The sequence below is a fragment of the Pongo pygmaeus genome, chromosome 15 (assembly GCF_028885625.2).
Source record: "Pongo pygmaeus isolate AG05252 chromosome 15, NHGRI_mPonPyg2-v2.0_pri, whole genome shotgun sequence".
Lineage (NCBI taxonomy): Eukaryota > Metazoa > Chordata > Mammalia > Primates > Hominidae > Pongo > Pongo pygmaeus.
This window is the reverse complement of record NC_072388.2, coordinates 30,724,894-30,740,309: the sequence shown is the minus strand read 5'-3', so window position 1 is coordinate 30,740,309 and position 15,416 is coordinate 30,724,894. Positions and strand designations below refer to the sequence as shown.

Below are 15,416 nucleotides of genomic sequence, written 5' to 3'. Positions count from 1 at the left end.
TAAGAAAAACTCCACAGCTGATACCTGAGTTCTCATCCTTATGTTAAGAGTGGTTGCTCACTGAAAATTATATAATTTTATAAATTATATATTATAAATTATATAATTATATATAAGCTCCCAGTAATTAAAACCATCACCCAAAACCAGTCCATCAATTACTCTGAACACTGAAAACCTTTTTGTACAAATATTATTGCTAATCTGAAACCTATTCCTTTCTTTTAATCATTTTTAAGTCTCTGACCCAATTGAGTAAAAGTCATTTTAAAGTTCAGTTTACAACTACGTTTACAAGACAATGCAACATTTGAAGAATCATTAAAATGTTTATTATCCCTCAGCAGATTTTTGTTCTTTTCCCCTCCTTCTCTGTTCATTTCCAGTTGAAGAATCCTGGCTCCCAGCCAGCCAGAGTCTTGGAGGAGTTCTTCAACCACCCACTCCCCGTTGCTAGCCATGGTGTGCCAAACGGAAATTTTTGCTCATGCCACTCATGCCATGATAACTACCTTCTTAGAAGTTTTCCTACCTCCCTTGTGTTACAGTTTGGGGGTGTTAGAAGGCCAATTATTTGCATGGGTTACAGAAGATTCTGACATCCCCTAGAAAGAGCCTAATCATCTGGTACCTTTCTGCACATCATTTGGCAATAAACACCATCTGCAGTTCAGCAAGGAAACTCTTTGCTGTGCTGTAGGATGTTTCTAAACTCCTAGTGGTCATTAAAAGCAATTATTTTACCCAGATTCATTCCTCCTACCAGTGTAGAAACCCTTCTCCTCCACATTGATATATCCTAATCCAGAATCTTTGGGGATTTTGTATGGTTTCTGTGTGTTTGTGGAGGTTGGCAACAAGAGATGAATACTACTCCACTGCTCTAAGTTTACATGGTACTATTTGATAGAGAGCCTGTAAGTCTAAAACTATGAGTTTCCTGAAAAACACTACGAACTGAAATGAGAAGGAGAGATAGATCAGGAAGTGGAACAAAGGAAGAAGCAGAGAAACCGAAAAAATTCAAACCACCTCACTAACATGCCGTAAATATCAGTGTTAGGAGCTCTGAAAACATGCCTGCACCTCTGCTCAGGTCAGCCTCCCCAGGTTCCTCTTCAGACTGGGCTAGGTAGGCTCAGACTCTGCCGTCACACTCATTGCTCTGTGGAGGCTGAGGCTCCTTTCTGAGCCTGTGTGGGGATCTCCTCACACATAACTGAGCTGGAGAGCTGATGCAGCCCAGGCCTGAGAACAGTGGGGACTGGATGGTTTGTCTAATTTCTCTGAACATAAACTTGGCAGGAGGTTCTTTGAGTTACTAAGCAACTGAACATCTGACATGAAGCCTATTAACAACCTTTTCCATAGATTAGTAAAAGTTCCCAGAACAAATTCATGTCTGGTGCAGTGAAGAAAGAAGAAGGAAACAGGGGTAGCCAAGAAGGAGATGGGAAAGGAAAGCCAAGATGGAAAAAGGAACCAGCTTGTCCTGTGACATGTGGACGCAGGAAGATGAGGAAGGCACATAAATGGAGGCACTTGAGTGAGAGTTGGAGGCATCTAGGGAAGGAGAATATGAATAAAGTATGGTATAAAATGATCTAGAATGGCATTTGCCACAAGCTCTAGGAAGCAGTCTTACGGCAAAAAGAGAACTTCCAAGGTTTTCATTTGTTATGTAGAATTATAGATCTTTCTTCCATTTTGTTATAATCATCCCCACTCAAGCACTCACCACAAGTACATGGCTGTCACAAAAATCTGTAAGGATAGACACTAATGGGCTTGACAATTTCATGAAAACAGATAAGGAATGACTTGGAAAGTTCTCAATTTATAACTTAATGTCCTGGGTAAGCTGCCTTCCTGCAGCCCCTAGATTCACTCTCTTTCTTTTCTACCTTACTTTGCTGTGCCCAGGGTATAGACAGTAAGGGAGTGAATTGTTTGTGGAGAATTTTAAAACAATAATAAACTGACCAAAAGTCAACTTGCTTTTTATTAACACCAGGGCTAACATTCTTAAAGTAAGAATTACTGCAATTTTAACAATATATATGTAAGCCTCCAATTCTCTCTCTTTTTAAAATTTTCTTTATAAAAACATTGTATTTGCCAGGCCTAGTGGCTCATGTCTGTAATCCCAGCACTTTGAGAGGCCAAGGCGGGCAGATCATGAGGTCAGGAGCCCAAGACCAGCCTGGCCAACACAGTGAAACCCCGTCTCTACTAAAAATACAAAAATTAGCTGGGCATAGTGGCACATGCCTATAATCCCAGCTACTTGGGAGGCTGAGGCAGGAGAATCGCTTGAACCCAGGAGGCAGAGGTTACGGTGAGCCAAGATCACACCACTGCACTCCTGCCTGGGCAACAAAGCAAGACTCCATCTCAAAACAAACAAACAAAAAATTGTATTCTACATGGAAGCTAATTCAGAGAGCTTTCGTTACACTATCAGTCCTGACACACTTAAAGTCAGCTACAATCCTTCCCAGGATACATTCTAAGGGTCTAGAACCATTCAAGTTTGCTGCAGGAGCAGCTCCTGCCTCTGGCCTCCAGAGTGCTACCTATTCCTTGTTTAAACAGTAGATTAGAAACTGATTTTCAAAAGGAAGAATTGAACCTTGAGTTACATCAATTCTGTCGTTCTTCATGGACACGTGGAATTTTTAATTTATGTTTAAAATTTCAAACAGTGTGTATTAGTCAATTCTCCCACTGCTATGAAGAAATACAGGAGACTGGGTAATCTCATCACAGTTCTGCATGACTGGGGAGGCCTCAGGAAATATTACAATCATGGCAGAAGGCACCTCTTCACAGGGTGGCAGGAGAGAGAATGGGTGCTAGCAGGAGAAATTCCAGATGGTTATAAAACCATCAGATCTTGTGAGAACTCACTCACTATCACAAGAACAGTATGGGGTAAACTGCCCCCATGATTCAATTACATCCACCTGGTCCCACCATTGACACATGGGGATTTGGGGATTATAATTCAAGATGAGATTTTGGGTGGGGACACAATCAAACCATATCACAGTGAAACAGAGAATGAACCACAAACTGAAATATTTTTGTTTGGTGAATGAAAATTTGAGATTATACATGAAATATTTTACCAAATTTGAATAATGTCAACATTGTAATTTAGTCTTTTAAAATTGTCAATTATATTTGTTGTGAAATTTAAGAATGAGTCAAAAAAAATCATTATGACATCCTTATTGAAAATAATTTTGTCCTGTACAAGCAAGGGGAGGGGTATTTAAAATGATCTGCTCTAGGTGTCAGCCAGTATGGAGCATGTGGAAGCAGGAAGAAGAGGAAGGCACATAAATGGAAGCACTTGGGTGAGAGTTGGAGGCATCCGGGGAAGGAGAATATGAATAAAGTATGGTACAAAATGATCCCAGAATGGCATTTGCTGCAAGCTCTGCCCTCTGCCTTCTGGCTTCTGATTGGGTTCATACAGGACCATTGGCTTGAGATCAGGAAAAGAGAAGAGTGAGGTTAGGGCATTTATCCCTTCCCCTCCCTGCAGCCTTGCTCTAGTTTGCCAACATACTTTGACTTAGACCAGAGGTCACAGCTGTCATCAGAGGCCCTCCCTACACAGCTAGTTCTCAACATTCTCTCTCTCTCTTCTCTCTTCCACCCTCCCTCCCTCCCTCCTGGAATACAGCTATTGCTTGCCCATCTGTCTTGCCAGTTCAGACCCAGGGATGGAAAGACACTGCCTTCACCTTACTAGCCTAAGAATATTGCACTACCCTTTGTACTTTTCCTATACCCAGCCCACACCTTTATAAATTTAGTTTTATTTTAACTCTGAAAATTACCCAATTTTCATGTATCAACTATTTCCTGCTGACATTCTGACTAATATATATATATATATATATATATCTCCTGACTCCTCATAACCCCAATCTCCATCACTCTTCATTATCCTAGACATCAAGTGGAAAATTTTCTCCTCCTTAAATATGTATATTCTAATTCCATAGGCTCTGAGGATCATGGAAATGGAGCAGTTGATATTAGTTATTTAATTGCAATTTCACTGATCAGGGAAGAGTGGGGGAAATATCACAGGATGTGCACTTAGCTGAGGAATCTGCTGCAGCACAGCCTTCTAAAAAACACCCTCCCTTCTCAAATGCTTGCCAGTCAACTCATAAAAGTAAAATCTGACAAACTGCCTCATTTAGCATAAGCACTTCCCCAACAAAAATCACTTCAGTATTTTTTTCTGCCTCTCCCAAAGGTGGGGATTAAGAATTCTAGGATTAATCAAAACCTTTCATCATTTTAAAGGGGTTAATCTTAAAGCTAATGGAAAGAATTAATTCTAGGCAGTAGTGACTTCAATCTGTCAGAATCCCTTGCATTTCATTTTATCCTTTTCCAAGTTAACTACAACTATAAAGATGACTAAACGACTCTACTAAAAGTTTTTCTTAGAATATTTTTGTTAATATTTTTCAAAAAAAATATTTCATGGGATAAAAAAGTGCATTCACTGAAATTCAAAGGATCTTGATTCTCTAGCCTGGTAATCTTTAAATGACTTAAATACCCTCAGAACGTGAGAACTTGATTTCAAAGTGCCAAGCAAACACAAGCAAGAAAACTTAGAATTATACCTAGCAGACAATAAAACCACATAATTTCTGCAAAATAATTCAACAATCTGATCTGACCTCAATGTGATGACTCAGAAGTGAATTTGGTGGTGAGAAGGGCTGCAGAAGATACATTTACCATGGCTAATCTGTATTTGTGAAAATGAGAGCTACAGTTGAACAACAACAAAAGCATCAGCAATATTAATAGCTAACACTTAGATTATGTTTACTGTTAATATGTGTGCAAAGCACTGCTTTAAATGTTTTTCATGCATTGATTCATTTAATCCTCAGAGCAACCCTGAGAGGTAGATCACTATAACTATTCCCATCTTACAGACGAAGAAACTGAGACTGGGAAGGTTTAAGTTATTTGCCCAAGGTCACACAGCTAGTAAGTAACAGAGCTGAGATACAAGCACAGGCTTGGCTCTGAGCTCATACATCTAACTACCACGATATACTGTCTCTACCAAAACTTGAGAACACAGTCCTTTTAATGGTGTGCAATTTAAAAAATACAATCAGTCTAATCACAGCACATGAATTCAATTTAATCTCCATTTCTCTTTCAGGAACAACAGTTAAAAATGGGAACTGAGGTATCCCAAGAGAACTCTTACTGCTATAGTATTTGTGAGGTCATGACAGTATTATCAACATCTCGGGACCTATTAATAGTTTTGTCAAGAAGAAAAGAAAATGAATAGCCTAGTTCAGTAATTCTCCTCATTTGGAAAGGAATCAAGAACCCCTTTGTGATTCTGTTGACAGCTATGGTCCCTCTCCCAAGAAAATGTCTACTTTGCATTCAATTTCAATAAATTTCCAGAAGCCTTGATATGCATCCACAGGTTCTATGTGAGAAAACTCTCTTCTTAGATGATTTCTAAGTCTACAGTGTTGTATACTTCACGGGAATAAAAAATCAACCAACCAGCCGAGCGCAGTGGCTCACACCTATAATCCCAGCACTTTGGGAGGCCAAGGTGGGCAGATCACTTGAGGTCAGGAGTTCTAGACCAGCCTGGTCAACATGGTGAAAACCCATCTCTACTAAAAACACAAAAAATCTAGCCAGGTGTGGTGGCATGTGCCTGTAGTCCCAGCTACTCAGGAGGCTGAGGCAAGAGAATCGCTTGAGCCCGGGAAGCAGAGGTTGCAGTGAGCCGAGATCACGCCACTGTATTCCAGCCTAGGCAATGGAGCGAAGCTCTGTCTCAAAGAAAAAAAAAAAAAATCAACCACCAACCAACATTTATTGAGCAACTACTATGTGCAAAACACTGTAGTGGATCTTGTGTGGATAATACAAGAAAAGATATTATATAATCCCTGCCTTCAATGAGCTGTATAGTCAAGTTTGCGAAATAAGACAAAAGTAGGGACATTAGTTCTCCAGGCACTCAAAAGAAATATCCTTTCTAGCTTGGGTTGTCAGGCAAGGCTTCAAAAGAGGTCATGAACTACGAATTGGTCTAGATAAATTATTAGGATTGGAGAGAAAGTAAGAAAAGGCATTTGATATCAGGAAATAATAAAATTCTTCATTTTAACACTTACCTGAATTTGTGGGCTGAAAAATTTAATTTTATGAAAAATGCTGTATGTTAACTATAACTAAGAACTTTATTTTCTGACCAGATGCTGTGCCTCACGCCACATCAGTACAATTTGTTCACCTTAGCCCAGCTATCTGCTGGGAAGATATCACACAACTGGAAGCCCCTGGCCTTCCTTCTCAGAAGCCAACTAAAATGTGCATTGCACTGTTTACCATGATAAGAATACCTGTCAGTAGAAATTGGTTTGAGGTTCTTAATTCACCTCTCCATGGCCAGCGGAGCCAACAGAGAGAAATTTATTTTTATTCCAAGGTGGCTTTGTATTTCATTAGCAATCCCATAAGCCGCCACCCTTTTTATTCAGCTGTCAACAGTCCTTGATGTTCTGAATAAAGAGCTGTCCAAACTAGGATTAAACAGAAGAGGAGGGAAAAAATCACTGTTCTCATTCTGAGATTCCATGTGGAGATGCTAAGCTAGTTCAACTCCCTAGAGAGCTACCTTTTTATTTTCTTTGCAATCCTGGTCACAATTCAGGATTCAGGCATTTTTATCATGAGGCTTGATTCCTGCTACAATTCTTTCCAGCAACAATACAGCATAGTAGGACACGGTATATTTGAAATTCCGATAAAATCAATGTTGACTTGATTGGGAAATTCTAAAAATTAGAATTAAAGTCTAAGGAGAGACATATTAAGTTGTTAATTAGCTACGGTTGCCAGAAAACAGCAATATATAAAAAGATAATATAAGGAAGACTTCCTGTAAAACTGTCATCATGCATTCAACTAGAAATGGATCCTGCAGTCCCACATGTGGAAATGAGATGAAAGTTTGGAGTAGCTGCCTCCTTTCAAGAGATTCACAATTTTAAGTGTTACAGCATATTCCCAGAGGGCTGAGTGCGACTGTGTGTGCGGTGGGGTAAAGTGGAGAAAAAAGTGTCACAGAAAATTAGTAGTTCAAAAAAAAGAAATAAAAAAACATAATTTGAAATGAACTTGCTTTGGCACTCTGTAGCTGGGGGTGGCAGGTAATAAGAGTCAACATACCCATATGATAGCTGTACCACTTAGAATCTTTGGGGCTGAAAGTAACCAGAAAACCCTGACACATTTCAATTTTTAATTTTTTTTCTATTTATGGAGTATCTCACATAATGAAATAATAGAAGTAGGGCAGGACCTAGCCAAGGAAGAGCTATCAGGATTCTTTCTCTGCTGCCCTGAGATTCTCCTGGCTCTGCCCCTCTACCCTAGGTTAGCTTCATTCTCACGAGGAAGGTAAGAGACCTGTGACAGTTCTAGGCATCATGTCCTTACATGACAATGTCCAGAGGAAAACAGAACCACTTTTTCCTATGCCTTTTTCTCAGGATTGAGGTAACCTTTCCTGGAAGCCCCCAGCAGACTTCCCCTCATCTCTTCTGGTAGATTTAGATCATATGCCCATTCCTAATCTAGTCTCAAGTGAAAAGAATAGGATTATCATGACTGATTCTTATATTGTGGTCCCCAGGCCACCAGCAGCACTTGAGAAAAATGCAAACTATTAGGACCCACTCCAGACTTACTGGATCAGAATCTCTAGAGTTGAAGCACAGCAGCACAGCAATCTGTGTTTTAATAAGAATTCCAGGAGATTCAGATGCACTTAAGTTTGTGAACCATTGGTTTGGAGCAGAGTGGAATGGATGTTAGATTCTCAACCACAGTGAAGACACTGGTCAAGGAGTCAGCAATTAGGAAGACCACAACTATTAAAATATTAAAATAACCAGAGTCACTTTTGACTAGCATTTATAACATTTATGAATGCTTACTCTCTTCCTTTTTTTTTTTTTTTTTTGCTAAAAGTGGACTAAATATCTTGAAATACTCCTGCCAGCAAGCACCTGGAAATGCTGCATAAAATATAATCAACAATTTTTTAACTGTATAAACTCTCAGGAATGAAAAGTGAAACCCTCAAAGTCCCAACACAAAGAGAAACCTGGAAAACAAGGACCCAAACTTTTGTAACTCTAAATGTCATTGCCAACCTAAGTAACAAAGGGTCTTGTGTGTAAATGACACATGGAGTGGCCACAAGGTAGGCTGATAAAACTGAGATTCTTATGATGAACCAGGACCCTAGAGGTCTATATCCTCTGAAAACAGGTGGACTGGAAAAAAAAAAAATCCACCCACAGAAGTAAGCAACAAGGAACCTCCTCTATCTCAGGCTGAGCTCTGGGTGAAGGGAAAAAAATTTCCCCTGAGAATTTATAACCACAGACCTGCCCTTATGTGGGTTTGAGATACAGATTTACACTACTACAAGGGCAGGTAAACCCCAAGCAGATAAATTAACATGAAAATGGATTCCCAGATGTCATTGCTGAGGTCCTGGTGGAAGAAAAGAAGAAGCCTCTTGGTAAGAACACATCCTCAAATAAGGTCACACAGGATTCTCACAGATAACAAAAGCTTGCAACCCTAACTCACAAAACACCTGGGGAAACACAGCACAATAATCAAGGCTCAGCAGAAAACAGCAAAATATGAACTTCACATAACAGAATTATCAGGAACAGTTATAAAACAAGCTGGTTTTAAACTATTTTTATAAGTCTAAAAGGGAATTAAAAACAGAAGAAAGGAATAAGATACTATTTTTTAAAAAAGAACCAAGTAGATTTAAAAGAGATACAAAAGGGAAATATCCAGCTTCTATCATCCTCAACAAGAAATGTAGGACCTCAACAAGAAATCAGCCTGGGCTGGAAAAGAAGAAGTTGTCAGAGAACCTGAGGAAGCTTGAGGTTATTCTCAACACTTTGTAAAGTGTTCTATAATTTGGGTATCTAGGTGGGGAGTCCCCAGAAGGCCCTGCTTGAGGTGGTATCCAATGCGTACTCCTACAAAGACATGAAAAGATTTATCCCCATTCTTTCCTGTAATGTGACAAGACAGCTAAATTACTGCTGATCATATTTTTGAGAGTATGGGGAGAGCATTTGAGAAAAAGCTTCGTGAAACCTCTTGATCTGCAGAACCTCTTTATCATGTTTTAACCTCTCAGCTTAATAGTTATATGTTACGATACTTCACAACAAAGTCCAATCTTTCAGAAGTACCATATTAAACTCATACCTCTGTATATTTGAATGACTCTTCTTAATCAAACTTATTGTAGTTTTCACTCTGACTCCCTAAATAAGAAGTGTTTCATTTAAAATTTATTTCTAGTAACTTGTAGAAATATAAGGGCAGGCCAGGCACAGTGGCTCACGCCTGTAATCCTAGCACTTTGGGAGGCCAAGGTGGGTGAATTGCCTAAGCTCAGGAGTTCAAGACCAGCCTGGGCAACACAGTGAAACCCCGTCTCTACTAAAATACAAAAGAAATTAGCCAGGTATGGTGGCGTGCACTTGTAGTCCCAACTACTTGGGAGGCTGAGGCAGGCAGGAGCATTGCTTGAACCCGGGAGGCGGAGGTTACAGGGAGCCGAGATAGCATCACTGCACTCCAGCCTGGGCGACACAGAAAGACTCCATCAAAAAAAAAAAAAAAACCAGGAAGAAAGAAAGAGAGAGAGAGAGAGAAAGGAAAAGAAAAGACAGAAAGAAGAGGGCAAACATATAGTGTGTAAAGAGTACCATCAATTTGCTCCAAATCAAAACTCAATTATATTATTGGAGAAATGCCACTATAAAGGCGTACAGTTTGACAATTATCATGTATTTACATATTCACAGAGACTGTCCCCTTCCCTTCTGCTGGCTAGACCCAGGAGAAGCCTGGAACCATGGGAGAGGCCTCAGTACACGGTGTGGATAGCTGGAAAGGGCAGGGATGTATCAAACCACATCCATCACATTTGATGTTTCTGTCTTAATCCATTCCTGGCTAAGGGAAATGCCACTCCTTTAGATTCCTCTCTGCATTTCCAGCATGTATGAATCACTTGGCAAAACCTGATGTTAAAAGAAAGGCAAAGAGTGGTAAAGCCAAGAAGCCCTTGTCTGACCCTGCCTCAAGGTAAACAAACACCTGGTTTAAACAGAGGCTTGGAGGAAGCAGATCCTTCCAGCCAAGGAGAAGGCCCCACACCTGCCAATTTCTTTCCATCACAAATCAGAGGCACAGCCTCACTGCATTTGGGGCCACTATTTGCTGCTTGGAAGAAAGCATGGGAACACTCCCAGCCCTTGCACAATACCAATTATGTTTCTCATTTAAGAAACAGTTATTTGTCTGAATGCAAACTACCTAAAGGGCAGAGGGAGTTCTCTTCTCTTACAGAGTGATAGTTTGTTATTTATCTGAAACACAGGAGGCTCCCCTGATTGTAATCTTAGAGTTGATGTGTCCACAGAGGGAGTAAATACTTGAAGGAAAAAGCAACATTGCCAGACTAGTACAGCACTATCAGAGATTTATTTTGTGGCTAGTATGAAAAGTAAAAAGAGACAGGTGATGACAGGTTTTCAGAGCAAAAGCCAAAGGCTTCAAAGAGGAGACCTCAGTGTTGCATTTTCCCTAAAGGAAAAAGTTGCTGGAGCTTCTTAGCAAGGAGGTTAGCTCTTATTTACATACTCATCATCCTGGGCTAGTTTTGGCCTTCCTTATATTGTACCTATCCCTGCCTTAAAACATCCAGCTACAGAATTTGGCAAATAGTGCTTTCTTTCCAGTGAGTTAACCAAGAATTATTTCCAGTGAGTTAATTCTGTATTACTGAGTGCCTACAGTGTGCTTAGAAGTGTGTGTTAAATCCAACTGGGGAATAAAGATATTCAATTCATATGCTTGCTCCTCATGGAATTTACGGTTTAAGAAGACAATAAAAAGTTTAGCCAGGAACAGTGGCAAGCACCTGTAGTCCCAGCTACTCAGGAGGCTGAGGTGGGAAAATCACTTGAACCTGGGAGGCAGAGACTGCAGTGAGCCGAGATCATGCTACTGCACTCCAGCCTGGGTGACAAAGTGAGACCCCATCTCAAAAAAAAAAGACAAAAAAAGTGTTTTGATAACTTCTGTACCATTATGTGGGTTTACCTGCTCAACCTGCTTTGAGGGGCCCAATGGCTGTTCCAATGAATAGCTAGAGCTCACTTCTTGGCACCATGGCCCTGCCCACCACCCTTGGCTATCCTGGCATAAAAGGCAGCATGCTTGGAAGTCTAAGGTAGTGGTTTTCAAAGTGTGGTCCTTGGACCAGTAGCAACAGCACCATTGTGGAACTTTTTAAACATGCAAATTCTCAGGCCTTCTCCAGAGCTACTGAATTGGAAGCTCTGGGACTGCGTCCCAGAAATTTGTGTTTCAATAAGCACTGGTCTAAGGAAACTACTTTTTTGTTCTCCTACCTGCCAAATTGTCTTTCACTGGCCCTAGTTTCCACTTTCCATCTATTCAACATTAGAGAAGTGTTTTTGTTTGACTGTTTGTTTGTTAACAAGTTAGAACACTTTAGGCTTCAAGTCATAGCAGACACTTATCAAACTAGCTTAAAAAGTGAGAACATTTATTGACTCATGTAACTGGAAAACTAGCATAAGGGTGAGTTCTATGGTTGACCTAATCTACCAGCCCTGGTTTGATTTCCCCCAAATTCCATTAATTCTGCCCTCTTCTGAGGGTTAACTTCACCCTCAGGCTCCCAGTGAGATGGCAATGGCAGCTCAGTCTCACATCTGCATACAAAAGCCTCCAGAGAAAGAGAGAGAGAGAGCTTACTTCTGGAAACTTTAAGGGAAAACTTTCCTAGAACTCCCCAACACACCTTTCCTTTCCTGTTTTATCACTAGCCCAAACTGCAGCACATACACATTCCTGAACTGATCACTGGCAGGAAGGATGGGATTGATCAATCAGGTCCATACCTGCATCTAGGGGTGGAGTCCACCCTCAGAGGCACCTGCTCCATGTAGAAATGGGGTAGATGGCAAAAGAAAGTCAGGGTTCATTTAGGAAGGAGAAAGGAGGAATGACTGATAGGTAGAAAACCCCAAAGTTAATGAGTTTCTTAATGAGTTTCCAAGAACATGCTTTTAGGAAAGGAAGTCATCTGCTCTTGACATGGCAGTGAAAGCTAAACACCATGAGGCTGGCAAGCCATGACCACAAACCCCTCAGCATTGAATTGCAATCAGTCTGGAGTGAAATTTATCATATTTCACAAGCAAACTCAGGTAAGTGAAAAGGAAAAATTATTTCCTTTTTCTTTCTCCGCCCATCATTCTCCCTCTTCTCCTACCATGAAACAATTTAATTTTAAATTAAATAGTAGCAGTCTTTTGATCATTTCTTCACTGATATATATACACATTATAGATCATTAATGACATATTTCTCTCGCAAATAATGTATCCTAGAACTATTTCCATAGATTGCCAGACATTAAGTATAGCAGCAATTCTAAGCCAGGCACAGTGTTAAGCAAAGGATATATAATGATAAATAACAGTGGGTCCTCATCTCTAGGACTCACAGAGTATCAGGGACAGACACATGAACAAATGGACATAATGCAATATGCAGTGGGCAATAATAGAAGTATGCCCACACTATATATATGTTACAAATGCCAAAGTAATGAACTCCGTCTGAGGTATAAGGGATGGAGGTGATAACCCAGGAAAGTTTTGAGGGATAAATAGGGGGAAAAATAAGCGTAAGTTTTTAGATAATCCTTAGACATCAACATAGAAAACAAGGCATAAACAACATAAGATTACTTCTGGATAACAAAGCAGGTAACTGTCCCAGAGCAGGATGTTCTTTCTAGCTTAAAAAGTGAGAACATTTATTGACTCATGTAACTGGAAAACTAGCATAAGGGTGAGTTCTATGGTTGACCTAATCTACCAGCCCTGGCTTGATTTCCCCCAAATTCCATTAATTCTGCCCTCTTCTGAGGGTTAACTTCACCCTCAGGCTCCCAGTGAGATGACAATGGGAAAATGGGGCACTGTGCCCCACTTTCTTGTGGGGGCTCAAGGGCTATATCTATCTGTTATGAGATGTGTTGAAAGTAACTTGCTACTAATGATAAAGTACTAGAATATATTATACAAATAATTCAGAGCAGGTTCTCTTAAGTTATTAATAACTTAGAGCAGGTTCAAGATTATCACTATAATCTTGTTATTGTCCTTTGCATTCTCATGTGCTTTCAGAGGTGAAAGAGAAAGAAGATGGAGTTATATTTAGCCTGCTTGGAACTGAACATATTCCTGGGTTTCCCATTACTGTATACATGGGATGAGCAGGGTCTAAAGGCCCGGTGGGAAAAGGCTAGGAGGGCAGCTTTGGGATAATGCCATATTACTACTTAATTGTGAAGTCAACTCCTAAATTGTGGTAACCAAGGCCCCTGAGAAGGAAACCAAGGTGGCCCTGAAATGTTTCAGAATCCACTCAGTGATGCTATTTAGCAGACATAATTATTTACACGCATAATTTGTTTTGCCCCATAATTTTGCAGAGATATTTTCCTCCTTTTCCTTTAGTTTCTAAGAATGGCAAATATATAGCCCTTAATATAAAAATAAACTCATAGCTATAGGTCAGGAACTACTTCTCCATCTTAATGATATAACCAAAAATCAAGGTAAAACTACATGTTTTTGCTGACTAGGAAAGGAACTAAAGGTCACCCCAGTAGAAACAGACACATGCAACAAACAAATGCAGCACAGCCAAGTTCAGAAGTAACTGTATGAGTGTCTATACATGTGTGTGTACATTTAGGTATAGAGAAGAGAAATGGAAAGAGAACTACCATCTGATGTGAATACAAATTTCTCTCAGAGTAGGTAACCTTGATTGTTCTTTGGTCTATTTGTCATGTGCATCAGCATCCCCACATTTTTTATTTTATTCTGTTCCATCTCACCTTGTAGAAGTACAAGACCACAGGTCATACTCTACTCCACCCTATGGCTCCAGTTTTGGACCTTTATCTCCCTAAAGTTATAATCATACTTGCCAGGCTCCTTTGAAATCTTAAATCTTTGAAAGCATAAAGCATTTGCCTCAAGCAATCAGAGAACATATCTCTTGTGAGTGACACTCAACACATCATGAATGTTCAATCAATTTTTTTGATGATGGTAGCAGAAAATGTCCCTTGGAAGAAGAGCATCAGAAAAACTCCTCCTGAAAGAGAACTACCAAATAGCTTTCAATTTAATACTCTACTCAGATCTCACTTTAATGAATGTATAACGCCAGTTGTCAATTTCATACTCAAAAAGGCAGAATTCATGCACTATATTATATATAATCATTTAACATGACTCTGTAGGTGAGAGCATTTGATGATTATTATTGATTTTAAATATGCCATAATTAAAGTCAGGGGAACCAAGTTGAAGGTCAAAATTTGCTGTGTGATTTCTTTTCATTTCTTTCCATTTAATTTCTACCCCTAATTCTATTATTTACTTATATTCAAATTTGCCAGTTAGAATTAAAACAAATAACTTTAAATACATGACAAACCTGTAGTGTTTACAAATGCATGTATCGCTTTAGAAAAAGAGTACTTTCTTCTCTTTTTATTATTATTGGTCGTGTCCAAAAATAATAATAACCAAGAAGATAACTAGAGCCTGTATTTGCCCTTAAATCTCTCCCCATTATAATTTTTCTTCTTAATTTTTTTAAATTTTAACTTTTCATTTTGAGTTACAAAAGAGTTGCAAAATAGTACAAGAAAGTCCAGTAAACTCTTCACCTAGCTTCCCTGAATGCAACATCTTATACAACCACAGTACTTGTCAAAACCAGAAAATAAACACTGATGAAATATTATGAACTCATCTACAAATCTTATTCAGAGTTTGCCATTTGTCCCACTAATATGCTTTTTCTGGTCTAGGATCTATTCAGGGTCATTCCCTGCATTTATTTGTCACGCCTCCTTAGTCTGCCCCAATCCAAGACAGTTCTTCAGTCTTTGTCTTTTATGACCATGACAGTTTTGAAGCGTACCAGCCTGTTATTTTATAGAATGTTCCTCTATTTGGGTTGGTTTGATCTTTGCTCATGATTAAAATCAGGTTATGCATTTTTGGCAAGACTATCATTTAATGATATTAAATACCCTTTTCAGTTTATCAAGGCAAACATGTCAATATGTCTTAATATTGATAATGTTAACTTTGGTCACTTGGTTATGGGGTGTCTGCCAGGCTTATCCAACATAAAGTTACTAT

At 39.4% G+C, this 15,416-nt stretch overlaps 1 protein-coding gene and 1 long non-coding RNA gene across 8 annotated transcripts in view; one reads left to right on the top strand and one right to left on the bottom strand.

Annotated features, from left to right (window-relative positions):
* AKAP6 (A-kinase anchoring protein 6) overlaps positions 1-15,416 on the bottom strand; it is a 626,632-nt gene that overhangs the window by 423,525 nt on the left and 187,691 nt on the right. The gene's annotated exons all lie outside the window — the stretch shown is intronic.
* Positions 1-15,416, top strand: part of LOC129013115 (uncharacterized) — a 44,473-nt gene that overhangs the window by 9,200 nt on the left and 19,857 nt on the right. The window lies entirely within an intron of this gene.